We start from the raw sequence: 25,628 nt of genomic DNA on the forward strand, positions 1-25,628 counted from the left end.
CTGCTCCATAGTCCAGTGTCGGTGTGCTTGCAGCTTCTCGCCCATTTCATTAAGCTTCTGCTGCACAGTTTTTGTGCCTGCATTAATACCAGTGTAAATTTGGAACTCTTCAGCTATGAAATCGGCAGAGCGTTCGCGACTTTTATGCACCATGCTCCTTAACAGTCGTTGACCCCGCTCTGTGATTTTATGTGGTCTTCCGCTTCGTGGTTGTGTTGTTGTTGTTCATAAATGCATCCCCTTTCTAATACTGTCACTTACAGTTGACTGTGGAATATCTAGCAGGGATGAAATTTCAGGAACCGTCTTATTTCAAAGGTTGCATTTTATCACAGTACCACGCTTGAAGTCACTGTGCTCTTAACAATGACCCATTTTGTATCACAAATGTTTGCAAATGGAGACTGAATGGCTAGATGCTAATTTTATAAACCTCTAGCAATTGGTCTGATTGAAACACCTCAATTCAATAATTAACAGGTGTGTCCAAATACTTTTGTCCATTTAGTGTAGATTGCCTTAGTATAGATTTAATACAGAATGATTGATATGTTTATTTAAAAAACTGCAATTGTTCTGTTCATAAACATTTAATAAATAACCTGTTTTTTTGATGAACAACTAGTTATTCACTTTACTTTTATCCTGAATTTCGTGCGGTGTGTCCAGTAGCAAACATGAGATATAGCAATTAAAATTTATAGCACATACCATAACCAGTGAGGCAGTGACTATAGATTTAAAAATACTCCATCAAATGAGATTAGGCTGTCAATGAAATCTCAATAAAAACTGGGTTAATGACTATGAAAAATGTAAATTTTTAAGGCGAACAATTGGATTTATCTATCTTTTTAACAGCTATTGTCTGAAATGGTAGATAATAATAATAATAATAATAATATTCATTTGATAATGTTTTAAAAAACATTTGGCCAACCCTTGAAACACTGACAAAAAAATAACATAGGATTGGGAGTCTTTTTATATCTACAGTCACTGTTAAAACTGTCTTAAAAAGAGATACCAAAAACAAGAAAAAAGGGCTCCAAGTCCTATAGTAGTCCTTGGCCTTTGGCCCCCTCCCTCCCCCATGAAAATGGGGGGAGGGGGGGCAAATACACAAGAGCTCTTCCAGACTGGTAACACCAATGATAAAGGGCTTTTAGAAGCCCAATGTTTGTTACAATGAGGAGTCCTGCTACAGATGAGGAGAGATGCATTACTTATAGTCTGGACATTGATGGAATGAAAATATTTCTAATTCCGAAAAAGGGATTAATTTGTTCCTGGTGGTACTATCTACTGCCCTAATGACATGCGGAAATTGAGCAAAATGTTAACAGTTCTGATTTATCACAAAAAGGAAGGGATTCCTTTTCCAATGACATATGAATAACCTGCTTTATTCATAACAGAAATGCGCAGAGTACTCAACTGAAAACACTACAAGCCAATAGTGCTGGTCATTATTATAATCAGCAGGTATTTGAATCAGCCTTCTAGCAGCTGTCACGAAACTCAGGGGTATTCTGTTTACTGGTTTCAGCACTACTCACCAAAGAGGTGCGGAGTCTAACGTGTCCCAGTTCTTTGCCAGGGACCCCCGCAAGGAAGTATGGTCTTTGCTGCGGGAGACACGCAGGTCGCGGTCCTCACAGGGAGCAACCAGTGAAGCGATAGGATGGAAGAGGTGTCAGGCAGGCCGGGTCAAAATGAGAAATCAAGAGATGCCAGAAGGAGAATCCGTAATTGTGGTCAGGAGCTAGCCGGGGCAGGTATCAGGAGCGCAGGAGATAAGAATGGTCAAAACGTAGCCTGGGTCAATTCACGAGGAGCACAGATAATGGATAGTCAAGGTCAAGCCGGGTTATACACAGGAGACACAGAAATATATAATACAGGAACACTGGAGATTAGTGGGACCTAATACTCTGGCACCCACTAGGTGCCAGAGCTGACCATTTATAGGAAGATGGGGCAGTCCTACCTATTGGCGGTAGTGATGTAGAACACCACCGCCGGAATCAGAGGGAATCAGAATCCCATTGCTAGGCAACGGGACATGCTGATGCCGCCTGCCCGGAAGTTCGTCTGGTTGCCTAGCAACCAGGCTCCCGTCGGAGGAAGCAGGCGTCCGTCCCTGTGTGACGGACACAGCACAGGGACAGCGCCTGACAGCAGCTGTAATAGATACAGCTCCTGACAAACGTATATGCGTATCCCTGCTAGTTTGCTTCAGCTCCATTTGTGTGAACACACCCTTATTGTACTAGCCTATGTTAGACGGTCCCTTCTCTCCTGCTTTCTGCAGCTTCTAAGATAAGGAGCCACCATTCCAGATGTGCGCATATGCATACTTTCCCTTTGTGGGCATGCTCAGCACAAGTTTGCAGATTTTATGCTATGCAAACAGGTGTAGGTCCTACTCTTCATTAATCCCGATGTGTTTAGGATATGACTGAAATACATAATGGCATTGAAGAAATGAAGAATTGAAAAATGAAGAAATCACTACTTTTGTCTTCTCTTGTGTAATTAGATAGATAGATAGATAGATAGATGAAATGAGTCTTTAAATACTTTAGGCAATATGGGTCTCATTTAGAGTTGTATGTACATCCATTTTATTTGTGTAAGATATGCATTTCCATACTGCGCATGAGCACTAAAATAGCATAAACATACATCCACATGTCTACTTTGCCCATTGTTGACTTGCATCACCATTTGTCTTGAGAGGTGGAACATGAGCAAGCATAGGCTGAGTAGAGTAAAGGAGTGTTCACGTAATTGTAACACAATTACATGTTTCATAACAATAGATAGATAAAACAAAAGGCATACACACATAAAGATAGGTACATTAGGGTAAACTAATAAAAACTAAACAAAGGTATTTCTCACCGTTAAATAGTCTGTTTAAAATGAATCTAAATATCTATATATCTATAATTATGCAAACATGCAATTTATTCTTTAATGTATTTAATTCAGCTTTTATAGTATACATCAAATTTCAATTGTTGACTTCTTATCTTTCTTACATTATTATAATAAATACATTATTTTTACATAGTATTTTCAAGATGTAATTCCTTCAACAGGTTACTGAAATATAGATAGACAATAGTAATATTAGTTCAATATTCTTGTCACATTGCTGGCCTGCTAACTTAAGGTGGACCCACTGTGCTGGGTGGAGATGCCAGACATGGGTTCTGCTGCACCGCAAGTCCAGTTGGTGCCTAAGATTATATTGTCCATAAAACAGGCAGAGTATTTAGATGTACAGTAGTCAGGGATCACTTGCAAATCAAAAAGGTCAGCATCTAGACAAGCTCAATGGTCACAGGTAGAACCAAAGAGATCCAGAAGAGAAGACAGGAGTAGCAATACAGAACTGCAATCTCTAGTACAGATATACTCAGACATTGCAAAGCAATGTTCTATTTTCAAAATAATATTCACAGTAAATCCCTCAAATACTTGCAGAGGCCCACAGAAATCCTCTGGTACTTTTGCTGCAGAAGGGAAAATGGAGTCTTATAGTCACTTGAGAGTAATTCAGTGGGCGAGCCAGATATTTTGAAAGTGCAACCTCCTCCCACATCCTCCCAAAGTGTAACCTGGCAAATAGATGCAAGACACCTGGGGGAAAATTTATCAAAGTGCAGTTTATACCGCTTTCATACTGCCGCCCCGGCAATATCCTGGGTTTTTCAAGCCGGGTTTTTGCCGGGGCTCGGAGCGTCCCAGCTCAGAAACACCATTCATACTGCATCTCGGACCCGGGAATTTCCTGGGTTGACCCCATTCATACTGGACAAGTCTGTGCCCTGACAATTTGTGGGAATCATCACCAGAGCAGTTTTCATTGGCTGAAAAATGGTGATGTCATTGAAAGGTGACTGGTTTTTTTTTTTCTTCCACGGGCTCCCACCGATGACATCATCCTCCAGAGACAGGCAGACAGCTAATCAGCTTGTTTTCTGTGCAACCCGGGTTGAAAAACCCAGGTTGCACCATTCATACCCCATTCATACTGCACCAAAATCCCGGGTTTTTGCCGGGGCGAGCTCAAACGACCCGGGTCTTGGTGCAGTATGAATGGTACAAGCAGGGCCTGATTAAGGGTCACAGCCGCCCTAGGCTACTAAACTGGTTACCGCCCCCCCCCCCCCGCACCAATGTGTGGGTAAATAAAAAAAATAAATATATATATATATAGATATATGTAAACAAAATTGTAAAACATTAATTAATACATAAAACACACTTCATTATGCACTTCCTCTCTTACCTGATCTTGCAGCGTAGACTACCTGGTGTTCTCTTTTGCTTGTTCTTGGAGCGTTGTCCGTTGCCTGGCTTCTGAAAACTTGGGAGTCCTGTATTTAAAATGTGCAAAAATTGTATTATAGTGCCAAATTTTAACAAACCCTGAATGATACAAAACAACCACCTAGTACAGACATAGACAATAAAATATATGAAATTTATTTACACTCATATAGTAACATTTACCAGCCCTGTCTATCTAGTATTTAGTATTCTAGTGACCGCTGAAACCACAGTCAGCATCCACATCACCGCCACACAATACAGAGATCCTTCCCCCACAAGCTATTTCATCACCTCTGCCACCAGCTAATTCATCCCCCCTATCGACCCGCAACAGAGAGTGTATGACCCCCCTATCCAATTCATTAACCCCCCCTTGTAGCCAGTTCATTACCTCCCTATTGCCATTTCATTAATCCCCCCTATCCAATTCATTAACCCCCCTCTATCCAGTTCATTACCGCCCCATTTTCACTTCATTAATCCCCTCTCCTAGCCATTTCATTAACCCGCTCCATCTAATTCATAAGCACCCCCCTATCAAATTCATAAGCACCCCCTCTAGCCAGTTCATTAATCCCTATTTGCACTTCATTAATCCCCCCTAGCCATTCCATTGATCCCCCCATCCAATTCATAAGCCCCCCTCTAACCAGTTCATTACCTCCCCATTTTCACTCCATTAATCCCCCCTATCCAATCCATACTAGCCAGTTCATTAATCCCCCCCATATCCAATTTATAAGACCCCCTCGTTAGCCACATTAGCCAGTTCATTAGTCCCCCAGTCATCTCCCCCCCTCCAGATCCGATGTGTCTCCCCCCCCCCTGATATTTAACAAGCTGCATTTACCTTGCTGTCTTCTGTTCCTCCTCTCACCAGCCGGCGCTTCTGTCATCTTCACACGCAGCTAACAGCATCCGACGCTGTTAGCTGCACTGTCACTGTGGGCGCGCTCTCTGTGATTAGTGTGGTCACGTGAGATGTGAGATCTCACGTGACCACACTAAGCAATACACTGACTAACAGCAGCAGCTAACAGCTAACAGCATCTGAGCATCAGATGCTGTTAGCTGCGTGATTGGGTATAGGAACATGCGGGACCGCCCCTTTGTGAACAGGAGCGGCCCCATCAGAGGAGAAAGAAGCCGATCGCCGGCATTTGAATAAAAAAAACAAAAACAAAGAAAAAACAGCTTGCTAGTGTGCCGCGCTGCGCCCCCCAGGACTCAGCGCCCCAGGCTGCAGCCTGGTCAGCCTAGTGGTTGATCAGGCCCTGGGTACAAGTCAAAAATCCCGGGTCTAAAAACCTGGGTCTTCAACCCGGGATTTATCGAGGGGTAATTCCCGGGTCGGACCCGTGTTGCCTGCACTATGAATAGTGCAACCCGGGTTTTTCAACCCAGGTTGCACAGAAAACAAGCTGATTGGCTGTCTGCCTGTCTCTGGAGGATGATGTCATCGGTGGGAGCCCGTGGAAGAAAAAAAAAACCAGTCACCTTTCAATGACATCACCATTTTTCAGCCAATGAAAACTGCTCTGGTGATGACTCCCACAAATTGCCAGACTTGTGCAGTATGAATGGGGTCAACCCAGGAAATTCCCGGGTCCGAGGTGCAGTATGAATGGTGTTTCTGAGCTGGGATGCTCCGAGCCCCGGCAAAAACCGGGCTTGAAAAACCCGGGATATTGCCGGGGCGGCAGTATTTAAGCGGTATCATAGTGCAGGCAACCCGGGTCCGACCCGCGAATTACCCCTCGATAAATCCCGGGTTGAAAACGCGGGTTTTTAGACCCGGGATTTTTGACTTGTACCATTCATACTGCACCAAGACCAGGGTCGTTTGAGCTCGCCCCAGCAAAAACCCGGGATTTTGGTGCAGTATGAATGGGGTATTAGTGATACCACTGTTTTTTGGCAGTTTAAAAACTGCTCAATTTATCAAAGGTCAATCCTCTTGAAAACCACTGAAAAAGCAATGTTTTTAAAAGCTATATTTATCATTGTGTGCTTTGTCAAACCGTCAGAAAAATAAAAAAAAAATATTAGAAAAGGCCCCTCCCTTACCTTCAGTAACAGGTCATGCTATTTAGCGTTGGTCCCCTATGAGGGTCCCCGAACAAATAGTTGGTTTGTACCAGGAAAATTAATTAATAATTACTGATGCCCCCTTTTCTTTACTAATAGTTACTGGTACCTCTATATAAATATTGTAATTACTGGTGCCCCTTCTCTTTGCTAATAATTACTGGTTTCACCTATATTAGTATAGTAATTATTGGTGCCCCTTTATTAATATAATAATTATTGGTGCCCCTTTTAATTTTCTGTACGGCAGAGTAATAAATTCGTACTTACCATCTTCTCTTCTTGATGAAATACAATCAATAGGAGAAAAGAAAAACATAGAAACAAACATGACTGCTTCCAAGGAGCTCCATCGCAAAATGAGTTTTCCTCTAACCCTACCACAGACGGGCAGTCAAGCAGAAGTGGTTTGGATTAAAGATGGCTTCTGATTGCCGCTTGTTTGTTCAGACACCCCCTGCCCCATAGGACCGGAACTGATGCTAAGTAGCACTGCGCATTACTGAAGGGGAGGGTCCTTTTTTAAAATGACTAATGGCGGTTTTCCCTAAGTCACATGTGGTTTGGGCTAAGTTGCATTCAAGCTAGAGTTTGGTAACCACTGCACATGGCCTGCACTTTGACTTATCAGCCTCCAAACCGCTGGATAGTAAATCCAGCTGCTTGGAAGGCAAAATTGCTGGCGATGTGTGGCGTTTTCACAACCTTCCATGTATTTCAAAAATTGGCTTCTTTGTAGCAAATCTCAGTCAGTAATTTCAAACTTCATTTCTGATCACATGTAGCTTTTCTAAAGTGTTTCTCAGTTGAAAGCAACTCAGTTTGCACTGGATCAGCATATAAAAAGTGGTAGGAAGGGTTCAATTTTGACATTATATATTGTGTGGAATGATTTTAATATATGAATTAGCCTGTGAGTCGTACACTGCCCTCCAAAGATTTTTTTTTGCGGCTGCCTGCTTAGCTTAACCCATTTTTAAACATTGTCTCATGAACATATACTTATAACAGAAATTATACTCTCTTCACTGAACTAGTTGAACACCAATATAACAATACTATAGCCACAGAAAGGAGGATATCCCTGGGCGCTGATTTAAATCAACCAAAAATTAAACCTTATAATAATATCATAAATTGTATAAAATATGTAAAATTTGTAGCCACCATTATATTGAAGAATTTATGCAGCTTCTTATAGAGATTATTGTGTAATCAATCTAATTGGAAAATAAATTGACTAGAGCAGGGTTTCCCAAACCCAGTCCTCAGGGCTCCCTAACAGTGCAGGTTTTCCGGATCACATGTGACATAATTAGTACCACCTGTGGATCTGTTACAATGTGTCAGTCAGTAATGAATACACCTGTGCTCCAGCAAGGAGATATGGAAAACCTGCACTGATAGGGAGCCCTGAGGACTGGGTTTAGGAAACCCTGGACTAGAGAATTGAAGCCCAAAAAATATATTCTACTCGACAATTATATACCACCAACATAATATTCTATTAAAACATTTTATTAAAAAACAATTATATATAAACATCAAATTATGGATAACTCATAAGATAATGGAGGAACAAGCAGTAATAAAATTCAGAGCTCATATACACAAAAGAGAAAAAAAAGCAGGTATTGAATATAACAGTCGCTGATTTTAAAACTTGATGGTGCACATGAGATAAAATAGTCTATTACCGTGATAAACAGTGGATAGTAAAGAGGTTTGTTTAACTTTATCAACAGTCCAAGAGATTAACTCTTAATCTGTGCTGTAAAACAACTCATAGACAAAATGATAGCTTCCAATAATTGTGGAAATATAAGTCCCTCCTACAGTTGTATGCGTGAGCTGAACATCTGGAATTACCAGTCCACAGATTGTCTCCTATTTAGGATTATACTCACTAAGAGAGCCGTCTTATTACCCAGCTCTGTGGGTGACGTATCCTCCGAGCTCACCTCCAAGGGAGACAGCCGTTGGCTATATTCTTTCCTATACATCACCTGGTATTCCCAGGTGGTCTCACATCCAAGTACTAACCAGGCCCAGCCCTGCTTAGCTTCTAAGATCAGATGAGATAGGGCTTCAGGGGGGTGTGGCTTTAGGTGGTAATAAAGGGTATATGTTGAATGCCTCAGTCAGATGTTCATAGCATAAATATTTGATCTTGATAGGGCACAGCAATCAAGTTTAAATAGCTGGATCAAAACTTATCTCTCTTATTCCATGAAAAAAAGATAATGAGCACAATGGTGCATACCTCCAAATTATCAAAATAACTGACGCGTTTCTAAACAGTAACTTGTGGTTTCCTCAGGGATTGAACACCATATAGTTAAGAAATAATCTGTGAAAGATGATAGGAATGATAACAGAGCAATTACTAAAAATAATTTTATACTTTTATACTATTTAGTATCATTATTTAATTTTAAATACTCATCTAGCGCTGCATGGCATATAGCTTGGTTTGACTACAATAGACATATTGACCACAAAAAAAAATTATTTGTATGGTGTAAATTTGTTAGTTGTAGAATAATTGTCTAGATAGGTTAAATATAATTTTAGTGCGTTTTAGTTAATTTATGCCAGTATATTTTTTATCAGAGTTTATATGGGTTACTGCTAGAGATGCTCAGGCTTGGTTTCCCGAGAACCGAATATACCCGAACTTAGGGAATCCGAGTACTGAGCCGAGCCGGTACTCAAGCTTTTTCAGATTTGAAAATGAGGCAAAACGTCATTGTGACGTGTCGTCTGATCTCGGATCTTGCGAGTTTTGGATTCCTTTTTAGATCCAACATAAAGGTGGGTGGGAGGGAGGGGGACCCCCATTTTTCTTTTCTGCCACTGCTGTGTACCAATGTGTCCTAGATGTGCTAGGAACTGCTGTGTGTTTGTGTCATTGCTCTGTCGCTTAGCATCCAGCCAGGACACTGCAGTATTTGTCCAAAAGTGTATGAAAATAATATTGTGATCTGTGAGGTGGTCAAAACTGACTGCAAGTGAAATTAGTGTTATTGAGGTTAATAATAATGTAGGAACAAAAAAAGAACAAAATTATGTGATTTTAGCATATTTTAGGATTTTTCAAAAAAATCGAAAACCAAAACCAAAACACACGAGGGCGGTTTTGCCAAAACCAAAACATAAAGCTAATCCAGATCCAAAACATAAAAGCAAAACCAGTTCACAGGGGTCAGTGAGCATCTCTAGTTACTGCACATTTTTCAAATAACCTCCGGTACGTTTATAAATAAATACAGTACACAGTACACCCACCTGTTACTAGGGCTTTGGGTGACTCAATGAAACTGTCAGCTATAGTTTATAGAGGTAGTAATCAGTTTGGCAACTCATTGCTTCATAGGCCATCACACATTACATGTGCTTATAATTTAATACATGTCATTCTGTAAGCCCTGAGATGTGATATGAGAAATTAAGAAAAATAACTAAGACAATAGTTTCCATACTATTGGTCATAGTTTTTTTTAAATACAGTATTTAGCTTCCAAAACATTGGAAGTTAAGGTTGAAGGGAGCATATATTTGTCTGTTAGGTCAACAACTCAGTTGAAGCTTTCAAGACACCTAATATATTTCTGCTTAGGGACCACAATTGGCAAGAACCAGCATTAGACATGATGTAGTAGTGCCTCATCATTTCCCTCATTTAATGCTAGGACCTGCATAAAAGATAGATCTCTTTTTTAAACTGTTAAGTGGTGCAACTGCAGGCTTTATCTGCAAGTCTCCAGCATGCTCAGGGGAAAAGTGCTATCTCCTATGGCCCTGAAAATTGATATTGAACATGGAAGGAAAAATCTCACAAGCTGATAGCAATTAGCTAAAAAGGATTTGCGACTCCATGATTCATCACACCAGGGAATCAAAGTCATTTGCAGACACTGTTTCCACAGTCCCAGCATGCCGCTCTAAAGATATACCTCTGTTTACCTCTCACAGTCTTGTGTGACATTTCCTTTTTTAAGACTCTATTTTCACAGAAACATAGTAGTTTGCCTAGGCATTGCCATCCTTTGATTCTTTCCTCACTTACTGAATGAAAGTAACTCTAACTGTATGTTGGTCAGAATGCGATTTCAGTGGGAAGCATAAGTGAATGTGTAGATGCTTTACTATGAAAGAGCAAAAGGTCACTTTGTAATGAAGAGGAAAAGGCTACTCTTGAGATTTATTTGAGGGGACCTATGGGGTTAAAGAAAAGCAAGTCCGTTACACTACTGACTGCATTTTAAAATATAGTGCATTAAAATGGCAAGACATTCTCCTTCAAGTCACTCGGTAATTTTACCAATGAATAAGAAGCAAGTTAAAATAGCTATTAATATGTTTGATGGACAAATGAAAGATGAATTAAGCTGTTGTATGTACATGGCTTGACTACAGTAACTAGTGAATTGACATTCCGTATTGCTTCCCAGAGAAAAAAATATATGAGTAACTGGTGCATAATGTAAAGATACTTTATTGGCTTTTATAGTTTCTGTATAACAAATTGCAGATTTGTAAAAGAAATTAAATTAGAAACTCATATTTTTATCCTTTGTCAAACAATGTAATTAGTAATTAGTAATTTACATCCCCCAGCTTGTAAATAGCTTTTGCATATGTAAACTACACTTTTATTAGTGTGACTATAAACTCTTTCCTTTTTTGAAATTTGGTCTTTCTCCAAAAATTCAGTTTATTAAAGGCAAAATGCATTAATAGTTAATAAAAAAAAGTTAACGTACCAACTCTTGTCTTTATTAAAGCAAAATACTGGGTGTTCCACTTCTTTTGTCGATGTTCCTGGACACAGAGACAAGAGAGTGAAGGCATTATTACATAATGTCACAAAGGATTAAAACAGCTTTGTGATAAAAATGACTCCATTACTGTTATTGTTTATTTATACAGTACAAATAACATTACACAGCATTGCAAAGAGAATATTCATTGGTCACATCAGTCTCTAACCCATTGGACTTTACATTCTCTGCAACACATACATCACTTGTAAGAAGCCTTTTAACCTACCAGTATGTTTTTGGACTCTTGGAAGAAACTTAGGTGACCACATGGACAGGAGAACATAAATACAATCTCCACACACAGGATTAGACTATCCAATAAACTGGCTAAGCTGAAGCCTAGAGTATGAGGCTTTTGGGAAGTGGCAAAAAAAAATTGGGGGCAATATTGTGACAGGGAAAGCTATAAACCAAAATTAATTTTAAAATATAAGAGAATAGTCTAAAGTAAAAATAAAACATGAAAGAACAAAAAATGTAGTAAGGTTTAAGTTTTGTTGTATTCCATGGTAAAGACTGAAGACAATGAATCATCATTGAGTGGGAACATCATCATCATCATCATCATTTATTTATATAGCGCCACTAATTCCGCAGCGCTGTACAGAGAACTCATTCACATCAATCCCTGCCCCATTGGAGCTTAGTCTAAATTCCCTAACACACACAGACAGACAGGCAGACTAGGGTCAATTTGAAAGCAGCCAATTAACCTACCAGTATGTTTTTGGAGTGTGGGAGGAAACCGGAGCACCCGGAGCAAACCTACGCAAACACGGGGAGAACATACAAACTCCTCACAGATAAGGCCATGGTCGGGAATTGAACTCATGACCCCAGTTCTGTAAGGCAGAAGTGCTAACCACTATGCCACCGTGCTGCCCCGAACATGAAGATAAGCGAGAAGGAGAGACAAGAATGGCAACAGATGCAGGCAATACAGCCCCCTCCGCCTTCACATCTTCACCCTCAGTACCGTTTGTTTTACTAACAGTTCTAATTGTAATGAAAATTAAATGGGTGACAAAGATTGCTGTAACCCTTCTAAAAAGCCAAGTGGAGCTGAGTTTTGAAAACAAGGAGCATAAACATTGGTGGGGTTCAAGGAAGCTGGAATTTAAATTAAGGAAAAGTTAATTTTTTCCTACCTCTTGTTAGCCTGTCATGAAAGGCAAGGGGGGTGCTATGAGGGTAATAGCCTAGGGCAGGCTGAACCCTTAATAAGGCCCTGTCCACACAAATAGAGCACTGGTTGCATTTGAACCCATGACACTAACGCTGTGAGGCAACAATCCTTACCACTGTGCTGGATGAGAATATATCAATCAGAAGGAAGTTTCTTCATATGCTTATTGTGTCAAAACTACTGTATGCATTTTGTAGCTTTATTACGCTGTTATTAAATGTTTTTTTTCTTTTTATAAATTCTTTATTTTGAAAAGAAGAAATGCTCAAATGTAAGAAAAAAACAGAATATGGAATATAGAGTAACATCAATCATATCAAGGACATATAAAAAAAGGAGGAGAGAACACTATATAAAAAGTCTGCGTATAGTTTGCAATACAAGAATTATGGCAGAAACTCCCTTTTATGAGGAAACGAAAAAGAGACATAGATAAAGGGGAAAGGAGACAAAAGGGGAAAAAACATGGAGGAAGAAAGAAAGACTGGGGTGGGGCTCTCTAATAGTCACCAGGTATTTGGAGGGGGTGTAGGGATCTCCAATGTCAGATGCGAATGAAAAAACCAGGGAGAACCAACTCTGGAGGAGCCCAGTGCTAAAATAAGAGATTATTTGTCACTTTCATCAATTTTAAGAGAGGTGGGAGGAGAGCAGCTAAAATTCTTCTGATTCCTTGAACTCCATCCAACTAACCAAGTGGCTGTAAATTCTGGGTATTTATCATTAGCAGAGAAAATAATATCATCCATAAACATATATAATTTAACTCTGGTGAGCCAATCCTTAATCATGGGAGGGCATCAGGACCTCCAACATGTTGGTACAACAGCTCTGGCCGCGTTGTTCAAGTGCTTTAATAGCGACTTCATCTATTTAGAAGTAGGGATATCGGAAAGTGAAAGCAACCAGAAGCCAAGATCTCTGGGTACCTTGTTCATGACTATTATCTCTGAAAGTCTAAAGACTTTGCTCTAAAAAGACGAGATCTGTGGACATTCCCACCATATGTGTATCAATAAACCAGGGAAACTGACGAGTTTTGTGGGTGAAATTTATGTAGTGTGAAGGGGCTACTATCTGGTCAACAATTTGTAATGTATTTCAACAACTGAAACATTTAAAGAGCAGCTGTGAGTGTTTTGATAGATCTTGGACCAGGAAGAATGGGGGACATAAGGTGCTAAATCCCACTCCCAGGAACGCATGTAGGAGAGTGCTGACTAAAATAGGACTTCCATTAGGATCTTATAAATTCTGGAGATTATATGAGTGGAGGTGGCTTTAGATAGACACATGGGGTAAATGTATGAAAATTTAAAGCGGCGATGGCTTGTAAAAGCAAGTTTGCCTTTACAAGCCATCACCCCTTTAAATTTTAGCAGCAAAGTCACCGATTTCCGGCGACTTGCAGAAATCGGACTTTCATAAAAATACCCCATGGTCTCAAAAGGAGATAGGTCTCTACCCAATGATCCAATGCGCCCAAATTAACTAATGTAATGTAACTACAGAATCCTTTTCAAACTCCTCACCACCACTTACAAGGCTCTCTCTCAGTCTACTGCCCCTTACATCTTTAACCTCCTCTCCATTCACACTCCCGCCCGCTCCCTGCGCTCAGCCAATGATCGCCGTCTCTCCTCCACTCTGATCACCTCTTCCCACTCTAGAATCCAAGACTTCTCCCGTGCTGCCCCCCTTCACTGGAACGACCTCCCTCGCTCCATTCGTCTCTCACCCAATCTGTGCTCCTTCAAGCGGGCTCTTAAAACTCACCTGTTCCTTAAAGCCTACCAACCATCCACTTAACCTCTCACTTCTTCTGGTTCTCCCCTGCCCCCTTTCTCTCTCCCCGTTGCTTCACTGGCTCCCTTATGTACCTGATTCTGTTTACCCTCCCTTAGGATGTAAGCTCGTATGAGCAGGGCCCATCTTCCCTCCTGTCTCCATACCTGTTCTTCCACTCCGTCTCTACTGTATCTGCCTGCCTGGAGTTTCTGAAGTACTGGTACTTTGTGTTTATTGTTCTGCACTGTCTTACCCTGTATAGTCTACTGTTTGTACCATGTACCGTGCTGTGGAAACCTTGTGGTGCCTTACAAATAAACGATAATAATAATAATAACTAATGTAACTAATCATCATCACCATTTATTTATATAGCGCCACCAATTCCGCAGTGCTGTACAGAGAACTCGTTCACATCAGTCCCTGCCCCATTGGAGGTTACAGTATAAATTTCCTAACACACACACGAACAGACATAGAGAGAGATTAGGGTCAATTTGATAGCATCCAATTAACCTACTAGTATGTCTTTGGAGTGTGGGAGGAAACCGGAGCATCCGGAGGAAACCCACGCAAACATGTATCACTTGGATGTACTTCCAGTGCTCCCCAAAGGACATAGAATATGAGGATTGGAGTTCCTGGAAGGAGCAAAGCTTCCCTTTGACCATCAGCTGTCTGAGAGTAAGGATCTTGCCTGAATCCATCTGTTGAACAAAGTTCTGGAGAGACCAGTGTGGAAGTCTGGGTTAGACCTAATAGGGGACAGAGGATATGGAAAGGCCAACACACTCCTCCATGAGCAGGAGCTTATTCCTCATCACCAAGGTAGGACCAATGGTGGGGTGGGCTATTTTAGGAAATTTGGACAGCCAGAGTAGAGCGTAAAGAGGCATCTCAATAGAGACATTTTTCACATTAACCCACTGTTTGGTCCCATCTTCTCTAGTCCACTCCAGGACTCTACTCAAAGATATGGCCTGGAGATAACTCTGGAACATTGCCAATTGTACTCCCCCTTGATGTTTGACTTTATACAGAATGTAATGCTTAAAGTGGGGTTTCCTATCCCCAATGACAAAACCACAGACTAATTTTTGAAGTTCTTCTATGAATTGCTTAGGTATCTGGATAAGATATTAATTTTTATAATATTAATTCTGCCAAACTGGGAAAATTTGGAGGTTGACCAAGACCTCAACTCCTTCTTTATTTTGACCACAACAGAGAGTAATTCAGGCAGTACAGTTGGTCGATAGATTTAGCGATGGAGAACCCCATGTTTTTTGTTTTTTATTTAAACTATAGAAGAAAAGCTAGGAAACTAGAAACTGAAAATTGGCTGTGATGTGTCTTGCTGCAATGTGAGAAGCAGCTTGCAAAATATGCGCTGTAAAAAAAATATCTTTTGCTTTTTACTTAGAATGCCTTGTTGAGAATTATCTGTTAACAGGCAATGGACCCATGAGAACAGTGAAAGTCAGAAGCTTAAGAAAAATGGCTCACAGTGGTCACCCTGACAAACGAGAACTACCAGTCATGGAAGTTTAAAGTGATTATTCTGCTAATATGCTAAAGCGTGTAGACACAAGCGGCCAGGTCTATGTGATTCCTAGATAAATCATTAGAGAAAAATCAAGAAAACCAAAATACCATCTCCTTTTGCATAGATGATGGTTAATGCAATCATGAAACTGCAACATCAATTTGAGAGAAGCTTCAGAAAATGTGTGAAAAAGCAAATAACAGCAATAAATTGTAATTATTAAGTAAACAATATCAATCTAAGTTGATTAAGGATCATCATTTGCTGGACTACATAATGAGTACAATTAAAATAGTGAAGTGCCTATGTGGTATTGGAGAAACAAAAGACTTCCATTAGCAGCATTGTTGCAAGCTATTAAATGCCTGTGACAACAATGATAGTATGCCCAGAGCACAATCAGTATTAAAGACCCAAGATCATCAGCAACAAGTTAATGTTTTGTATGCAAACAATCAGATGACCTAAAGGTTGACTGCAAAGTTTGAAAAGTAACAATAAATCATCACACAAATCAACAGAAAGACAATAAAATTGTATACCATAATGACAACTCTTCAGGCATTCAGGCTGCCTCCAACACCATTGTGAGTGCATCATCAAATCATACCTAGTGTATTAACCCCAAAGCTATATGACTAACCATAAAACCTTCTCCTCTCACCTTGACCAAAATAGAACAGAAAGCATCACTTTAGCTAATGGGCAGTATACGTGCTGAAAAAATACAGAAATGTTACCTTCAATACTCTCCAGTAGCAGTTGAGCTGAACAGCCTCTGGACTTGATACTAGGGCTGCTGAGAAGGAGCTTGTGGCCCAGTGCTGTAACAAATTATGTCTCTCTACCCCGTTGATCATCTCACTGATGAAAAGTTAAGATAAATACGTGCTTTACAACAAGGAAGAAACTCAAAGAATATCTTGCTCAACAAGTTTGACAGGATATCAAAGATGTTATGCGAAGGTAATAGGTTGTGAATACACAAATGGTAGGCTACAAGTCATCTTGAAAAAGAATGAAATTGTGTTTCAGACCACAGTACCACAAAATTCTAAACAATAGGATACGCTCTACAAGAACAGTGGAAGCATGTTCTTTGACACAGATGTGCCAACTACATATTGGGATGGAACAATTCTGACAGCTTGTTATCTCCATAATTGTTTACCCAGTAAAGCTGGGTACACACTACAGAAATTTCAACCAACTTTTTATGCCAAGCGAGTTTACATGCGATCGATGGTCCGATCGCTCGGTCCATGGACTGCTTACCGACTAGCCTTGTTTAGGACAATAAAGGGAAGAGCGGACGTCCCTTTAGAGACTTTTTAAAGCCATGTTGTCGTGAGCAATGATTTTAATTTCGTACACACTGCAGCGACATTTGCGGGAAATGTAACGAGATACCAAAGGCATTAGCATAAAGGGGCAGAGCTTTCGCTAAAGTTAACACCCAAAGCTGCATAAAAAGAGAAGACTACACTGTCTCTTCATTCATTTCTATAAAATAGAAGTTTAGTAATATACATTTAATTTAGAAAAACATTTAACTGCTAAAGTGCAATGCAATGAATATTCCCTAATAATAAAATCCCTTCGTATGTAATGGAATGCTCCATTCTCGGCGTGCATCATCGCTGATTGGTCCACAGCAGAAACAAACGCCCATATCTGAGTGTATAAAATGACAGAGGAACCTGTTTGGCGCGGAGGAGCGTCAGAAGATGGCGAGTAAGCAAGTGGCAGTGGGGGTTGTGGGTGAGGAGAAGATGTCAGTGGGGGTTGCGGGTGAGGAGAAGGTGTCAGTGGGGGTTGCAGCTATGGAGACAGAGACGGAGACAGAGACGGAGACAGAGATAGAGTCAGAGATGGTGCTGAAAGGGCCAAAAAATCTTGGAAAACTTAAGGTGGGAGATGGAGATACTCAAGAAGAGCAAAGAGCAAATCCATTGAGCCCAAGAGAGGTGGAGATGATAGTCAAAGTACTAGACCAGGACGACAACGACATTAAAAAAGGTCAGTAGCACATGTAGTGTACCTGTTAGAAGGACTTTATTTCATTTTAGTGTCGCATAAAGCAATGGAAACTAATTTGTAACCTAATTTTTTTATGTCAGAACGAAGAATTAACGGTGAGAAGGCCTGTTTAGATACCACTGATACACTAATGTTACACCTGTTAGCAAACAAGAAAAAATTGAAAAAGAAAAATATACTAAAGAAGTTCTACACTAAGGTATTTCAGTGAACATGTGTAGACAACTAAATGCTTTGGGCACATACCTGTACCGTTATAATAACCAAAATGGCGCCTGTTTTCCAGAATGCTCGGAGGTTAAGCCCGCTATTATTGCGATTTCGCCACAGGGACCAAAATATAAACTGATCTCGAGCAGTGTGAAAGGTGAGAAAATGAGGGTATTTATTTCGTTGAATATAAATTACAGATATAGAAGTTAAATGGTAAACATTTTTTTATTTCCTTGTATCGTAGATAAAGAAATCAAAGGGAATAGAAACCCAAGAGACATCAAGACCTGTTCTGCCACAAACCAGTAGCACCTTTACATATACTAAATACTAAAAATAATACTCTGTGGCCTGGACGAGCATGGAGTAGCAAGAACAGTTACGAGCTCTCCATCCCAGATATCCTGTTGATCTCCGTTATAGTGGAATAAAGAAACTTTTGGACCCAAAACTGTGCATCCGAATAGTTGCTGTACATACTGTACCTGTTTTGATAGTGCTCTTGCCATTTTACCCAAGACTGGGAGAGAAAGAGTTGAGCATCTGGGTAGAGGAATACTACAGGCAGTCTGAGGCAGTTTGTGGCAGTTGATGACTGCTGGGACATAGCGCCTCTGTAATACCACATACTGGCCTAGGTGAACACAGCCTGTGATATCCATCTGATACAGGTACATTTATATCCTTGTACAAGTGAGGAGTAACTGAATTGGGCTCTGGACTTATTTGATTATCATTATCAGTGTTGTTGGAGGAGATATACCTTTCTCTGTGAAGATAACTGGCTGCAATGCACTGCTAGCAATACAATCTGAGCTGTACACCTATATGTAATTAAAGCTATACAGGTTACAGGGATGCACATAAGCTTATAGGATAAATATCATCCCATCTTTCCTGTGAAATTATGGGCAAACATAACCAGTCCACCGCAGCGGGAAAATTGGACCGCTTTGCTCGCTCCTCCACTACAGCCTCTGGTTCAGGAGATGCATCACATCCCGTTACCCCCCCTTTGTCGGCTTCACTGGCGGACCCTGAAGTTACATTACAGCAGGTCCTGCAGGCCATTGGGGCATCTGAAAAGCGTGTTACGGATAAAATAGGAGAGGTGCAGGTGGACCTCTCTCTTCTACGGCAAGACGTGCAAAAAATCAGGGAGAGAGTGGGTGAAGTGGAGACACGTGTGTCTACATTGGAGGACACTTCTGCACCAGTTGCGGGCCGGTTGGAGAGTCTGGAGTTGCAAGCCTCTCTGTTTAAACAAAAGCTTACGGATATGGAGGGGCGTTTGCGTCGCAGCAACATTCGGTTGGTTGGATTGCCCGAGAAGGCAGAAGGTGTCTCCCCAGAATCCTTCTTGGAAAAGTGGTTAATCCAACTGTTTGGTACAGATTCATTTACAGCCCAATTCGCAGTGGAGCGGGCTCACCGTATTCCAACTCAAGCACCCCTTCCTGGAGCCCCCCCACGCACCTTCATAGCCAAATTGTTGCACTATCGTGACCGAGATACCATTCTACGCTTGGCTAGGCAGAAAGGTTCAGTGGAATACAATGGTCAGCGAGTAGCAATGTATCCTGATTTCGCTCTGGATGTACAAAAGAACAGGGCTCAATTCATTCCGGTGAAGAGAAGATTGAGAGATTTACAGATCCCATATGCCATGATTTTCCCTGCCCAGTTGAGAGTGGTTTCAGAGGGCCGTACATCCTTTTTTGATACTCCCCGAGAGGCTGCAATTTGGTTGGACCGCCTAGCTGCTGCTGGACGCTGATGCTGGATGAGTACTTTTTTATGTCTCTCCTGATAGTCCTTTGGACATTGCTGATTTGTCATTGATATTATGCATGGTATTTGCTATACATAATGTAATTTCTCTTCTGTGGTACAAAAAAAAAATAAAAATGTATTTCGCTCAGGTGGGGTCTGTGATTTTCAAACTAATATTGAAAGGTCCACTGTAAAAAAAAAAAAAAAAAAAAATGTAATGGGCTGGAGAGCCCATGGCTTTAAGGCCGTTCTTTTCCTCTCTTGTCTCAATTCGCCCCTTTTCCTTCCTTCCTTTTCCTTCCTCTATCTTCTGGTATTTTGCGGGTTGGCGGGTGACCTTTTTTGGTAGTGTGCTGGCCTGCTGAATATCTTAAGGTAATTTTAGTTAGGGTTTAAGGTATACTTAAGTTGGGTGTAGTATATAGGGTGGGGGTATGATTTTAGTATTAAAGTTATTTAAGTTGTGGGTAGTTTTAATGTTATCGCAAATATATAGAGAAGGATTATATGTGCTTATAAGTATGTCAATGTATGCTCTGCAGGGGTGTGGGATGCGGGGTAGTGAGATAAGAGGGACTACTATTATATGTATTCTGGTACATCTGATAAGGAGCTGAAAATTCTCTCCTGGAATGTGCGGGGCCTAAATAATGCTGTGAAACGTTCTCTTGTACTAAAACAAATTAGAAAAAATGATCCTGATATTGTTTGTCTATTGGAGACTCACTTACACGGTGATAGAATACTCACCCTTAAAAAAGCATGGGTAGGTAGGGCATACCACTCTACGTACACGACTAATTCTCGAGGGGTCTCTATATTGGTACATAAACGTCTCTGCTTCTCCTTGGAAAAAATTTAAGTGGATGCAGGGGGAAAGTTTGTACTGATGAAGGCTGTCATTAATTGGGTTCCGGTGATTCTGTTAGCTGTATATATACCCCCACCATATAATGGTGAGGTGTTAAGGAAATGTGGAGAATTGATGGCATTGTTCCCAGAGGTTCCAGCCATTTGTATAGGGGATTTTAATAATGTGATAAATGGAGAGGTGGACAGATGGCGAGAGAAAAATGCTGTAGTTGGCAACTCTAAGTCCGTTTTTCTGCTCTGGTTGAGGAAATGGGGTTAGTAGATGTATGGCGTTTGAGGCACTCAGAAGATGTCCAATTCTCCTGCTTTTCTACATCATATAATGCATTTTCAAGAATTGATCTGGCTCTGCTGTCACACTCTCTGGTACCGCTGGTAAGGAGCGTGGAATATAGGGCTAGGGGAATTTCTGACCACTCGCCCCTCTGCCTATCTATTATTTTGCAATTGATAGAGGCCAGTCCTTTTGGAAATTAAATCCCTTCTGGCTCTCCTTGATGGGTACAGGAGCGACCTTGGTGACACAGTGGGAAGGCTTCTTTGTAGATAATCTGGTAACAGCAAGGCCACCTATAGTTTGGGACGCTTTTAAGGCTTTCCTAAGGGGGACATTAATTGCTGGCATAGCTGAAATTAAAAAGTCGTCCAGACAAAAAGAACAGATATTAGAGAAAAAGTGTAAATCCTTGGAAGCACAATGCATTGCGGACAAAACTGAGGTTGCAAGGGGAACATGGCAGTTGGCCCAGAGAGAGTGGGTAGAGTATGTATTTGAGAAATCCAAATGTAAATTTCTGTTTTCTAAGCATGTACGATATGCAGAGGGCGATAGAAATGGTAGCTTCCTGGCTTATCTGACAAGGGCGGAGAGGGCAGATGCAGCAGTACCGGTTATCTGTGATGACAGTGGGGTTAAGAAGTATCTGATGCCTGATATTGTTGAGGTATTTCATAAATATTACACAAATACATATAAGTCACAGGTCAGATATGACATGGATACGTTACAGCAGTATTTGAATGGTATCTCCCTTCCTGTCCTCTCCGATAATAGTAGGGAGTTTTTGGACTCACCCTTTACTCTTGAAGAGATTGATATAGCTATTATGTCATTCCCTAATGGTAAAGCCCCTGGAGTAGATGGAATCCCAGATAAATTATATAAAAAAGACCGGCCCTTTTTTGTGTCTAGGTTGTTGGATACATTCAGCAAGCTGGGTGAGATTGGCGCTCTTTCCCCTTCAATGGCAGAGGCAATAGTGGTGGTGCTGCCTAAGTCAGGGAAAGATTTGTTGTACCCTGAGTCCTACCGCCCGATTTCACTTTTGTCAAATGATGTTAAGATTCTAGCAAAATTACTCGCTTTGAGGTTAAGTAGAGTGGTGCTGGAATTAATTCATCCGGATCAGACGGGATTTATGCCGGGCAAGTCCACGTCTATCAATCTTAGAAGGCTGTATACTCTCCTGCAGGTGCGGTCACCCTCTTCTGAGAGCGAAGTTGTGGTGTCCTTGGACGCAGCCAAGGCATTTGACTCGGTGGAGTGGCCATACCTGTGGGAGGTATTGTCCCGATTTGGAGTGGGTCCGGAATTTATAAAATGGGTTAAACTTTTGTATTCACATCCAGTGGCGCGGGACTGTGTCAATGGGCATCTTTCTCAACAATTTCAATTAGAGCGGGGTACTAGACAGGGATGCCCGTTGTCTCCGGCCCTGTTTGCATTAGCAATAGAGCCGCTGGACTGTAAGATCCGGCATGATAGAGAAATTGTGGGACTTAGATCAGAGCACAGAGAGGATAAGGTGGCATTGTATGCAGATGATATGCTGTTGTTCCTTTCAGATCACGACACTTCCCTAAAACATTTTCTGCGGGTGGTTGATGGATTTGGGTTTTTTTTCCGGCCTAAAAATTAATTGGGATAAATCTAGCGTGTTCCCTCTGGGATGGGAGTGTCCAGTGACAATGCCAGAAGGCTTACAGTTAAAATGGGCATCGAAATTCAAATACTTGGGAATATGGATCTCTAATACCCCCGCTGAATATGTAGAACTTAATTTGCGGCACCAGATCAAATACATTAAAGAAAAAACTAATGTATGGAAGAAGCTCCCACTTTCTGTCTCCGGTAGGATAAATTTAATTAAGATGATGGTGCAGCCAAAGTTTTTATATATACTCCAGCAGTCACCTGTATATATTCCACCCTCCATTTTCCGATGCATTGATAGCTATTTGATTGCATTGGTTTGGGGAGGGGGAAGGGCTAAGGTCAAGCTCAGCTCGCTGTATAGATCCAGATCTTCTGGTGGATTTGCACTTCCTAACTTGAAATTATATTATTTTGCCTCTCAATTGGTCCACCTTAAGGCATGGGTTTCGGACCCCGATTACCATGAGCTACATTGGGTGTTGGTACACCAATTTAATTCTAATCACACTCCCTTACAGTCACTGCTGGCGGGGCGGCTTGGTATGCGGGCTCTTCCGCTCCGGATTCAGGCAGTTAAGATTTGGACAATCTGTAATAAAATAATGAAACAAACTGACATTGATCCATCTGGGGGGCAAAGAAATTTGAGAAGTTGAATACAGTGAAGAGGGCCAGGGAGTGGTCTCGGTTGGGTGTGGTGTCGGTAGTTCAGCTTTATGATACAAATGTACTTAAATCCTTCGAACAGTTGGTTGGGGAATTCTCTGTACCCAGAACAATGTTTTATTCTTACCTTCAGTTACGACACGCCCTAAGCACACAATTTAAAGGGGAGACTTTGGTGTTTGGGGTGGATCCACTGAGGAAACAATTACAGGCCTTGGGTTATAGAGGTCTGATCTCTCGAATGTATTCATGTCTTCTGTATGAATCCACTGCAGATGATTTGGATGGTTTGAGGAATCAGTGGGAAATAGATATTGGCCCTTTATCAGACAAGGAGTGGGAAATGGTTACAGACAGTACTAAAGGTTATACTTCATCATTAAAATTTCAACAAATACAGGTGTTTATCTTACACAGGGCCTACTTTACCCCTATTAGATTGGCAAAATTTCGCCCGGATGCTACCCCTAACTGTCCGAAATGCAATTCGATCAATGCTAACTTTTGGCACCTTCTATGGGAGTGTTCATGTATACAAATCTTCTGGCGAAGGATCAGGAGATGTATTCAGGTTACTGGAATTGAAGTGTCTCTTAGTTCACCGGCCACTTGTCTCTTTGGGCTCCGATTGAAGGGGAAAGTTAATAAACTGACAAAAATGTACATTTCACAGTTATTGATGTTGGCTAAGGTCTGTATAGCGAGGCTGTGGTTGGCCTCGACGAGTCCCACGGTTAAAAATTGGAAGGCACTGGTCAATACCACCATAAGGCACGAGAGATTTGTTTATACTAGCAATTCTGAAGGAATTTGAGAATATATGGTACAGATGGTTAGAGTCTCCATTCTATCCTATGTCATCTAGTACAGATGCTCTATCTACTTAAATGTATGGCTACCGCAGTTCTTATAATAAGTATCTGAGTCCATGTAATAAACCCTGCATGTGTAACATACTTATGTATAAGCATTTACGATGTATGATCCTGAATGAATATAGCACATTTATTATTATTATGCTTTAATGTAATCTTGTAAATTCCGTCATTTAATTCCGATATGTATGCGATTGTTTTTCTTTTCTTTTTGTTGTTTAGTATGTTTATATCTTAAAAAACTTCAATAAAAATACTGGATTTAAAAAAAAAAATAATACTCTGCAGTACTCAGCTCTCTGATTGGTATGGGCGCGCTCACTTCTCATGCGGAACTTTCAGACAGCTGTGTGTGTTAAAATTTTTGTACCTTTTTCCTGCAATAAAAATGTTGCGTGAACACTGTGTGGTTTATTCTGGGTACTTCACAACTATAAGTTAATAAAGGTTAATATAACTTTAGGTATAAGTGTATAAAGAGTAAATATGAATAACACACGTTCTTTACACAAGTGTAATGGTCTGCAGCCAGACAGGTGCAATATACATTGATACAAAACACTAGTCAGTAATGTTCGAATTCCGCGCCAAGTGGGACTGGGACAGACATCAAAAAATGTACTTACACACGCCCCCCAGGTCGAGGAAGTATCAGAGGATTGTAGTGGATTGGTCAGAAGTTTATACACACTACACAGCGGAAACGAGGTTGGAACGAAAATATTAAACGGTACAACCAACCAAATGAGGCGACAATCGTCCATTTGGGCAGACTTTCGACCATCGTATCACTGCACATACTGACCCGACTTTTGAAAGACCGGTCGTATGTCGGCTGTTTGAGACGATTATTGGATGAAAACAGTGTAGTGTGTACCCAGCAAAATGAAAACATGAGGTATTAGTTCATATTTTGATCAAAAGAAAAGCATACAGGTCAGTGTAGGACCCACATATAATGAGGTACCCTTGACGTTGGGATGCAGGCTTAAGTCTTTTGATCAAAATATGAACTAATACCTCATATTTTCATTTTGCTAGACACACACAGATATGCAGTTTAAAGGATAAGCGCTGACAAATTTCTTTTTGTTTTGTATACATATATGGGCATTTATATTGCCACGCAGCTGGTACCACATACAATATGGGATATACCGAGCGCGGGCTTATTGCCAAGCAGCTGGTAGCATATACAATGTGGAATATACTGAGCGCGGGCTTATTTTTCTCTAGTGTGTACCCAGCTTAAGGCCACAGAGAACACACTATACAAACAGTGAAATAGAAAGAACCCTGAATTGTGGAATACCAAAGTATTTGGAAGCAAAGTACATATTCCAAAAGAAAAATGTATCAAGTGGAAAGCTCATGCAAAGGAAGATATGCTTGTAGGCTGCAGCAAGAGACAAAAAGGATACATAATGCAGCTTCAAGTCACCTAAATAGTTTCAACTTTCACAAGCATTTC

Source organism: Mixophyes fleayi, chromosome 5 (genome assembly GCF_038048845.1).
Source record: "Mixophyes fleayi isolate aMixFle1 chromosome 5, aMixFle1.hap1, whole genome shotgun sequence".
In the NCBI taxonomy this organism is placed as follows: Eukaryota; Metazoa; Chordata; class Amphibia; order Anura; family Limnodynastidae; genus Mixophyes; species Mixophyes fleayi.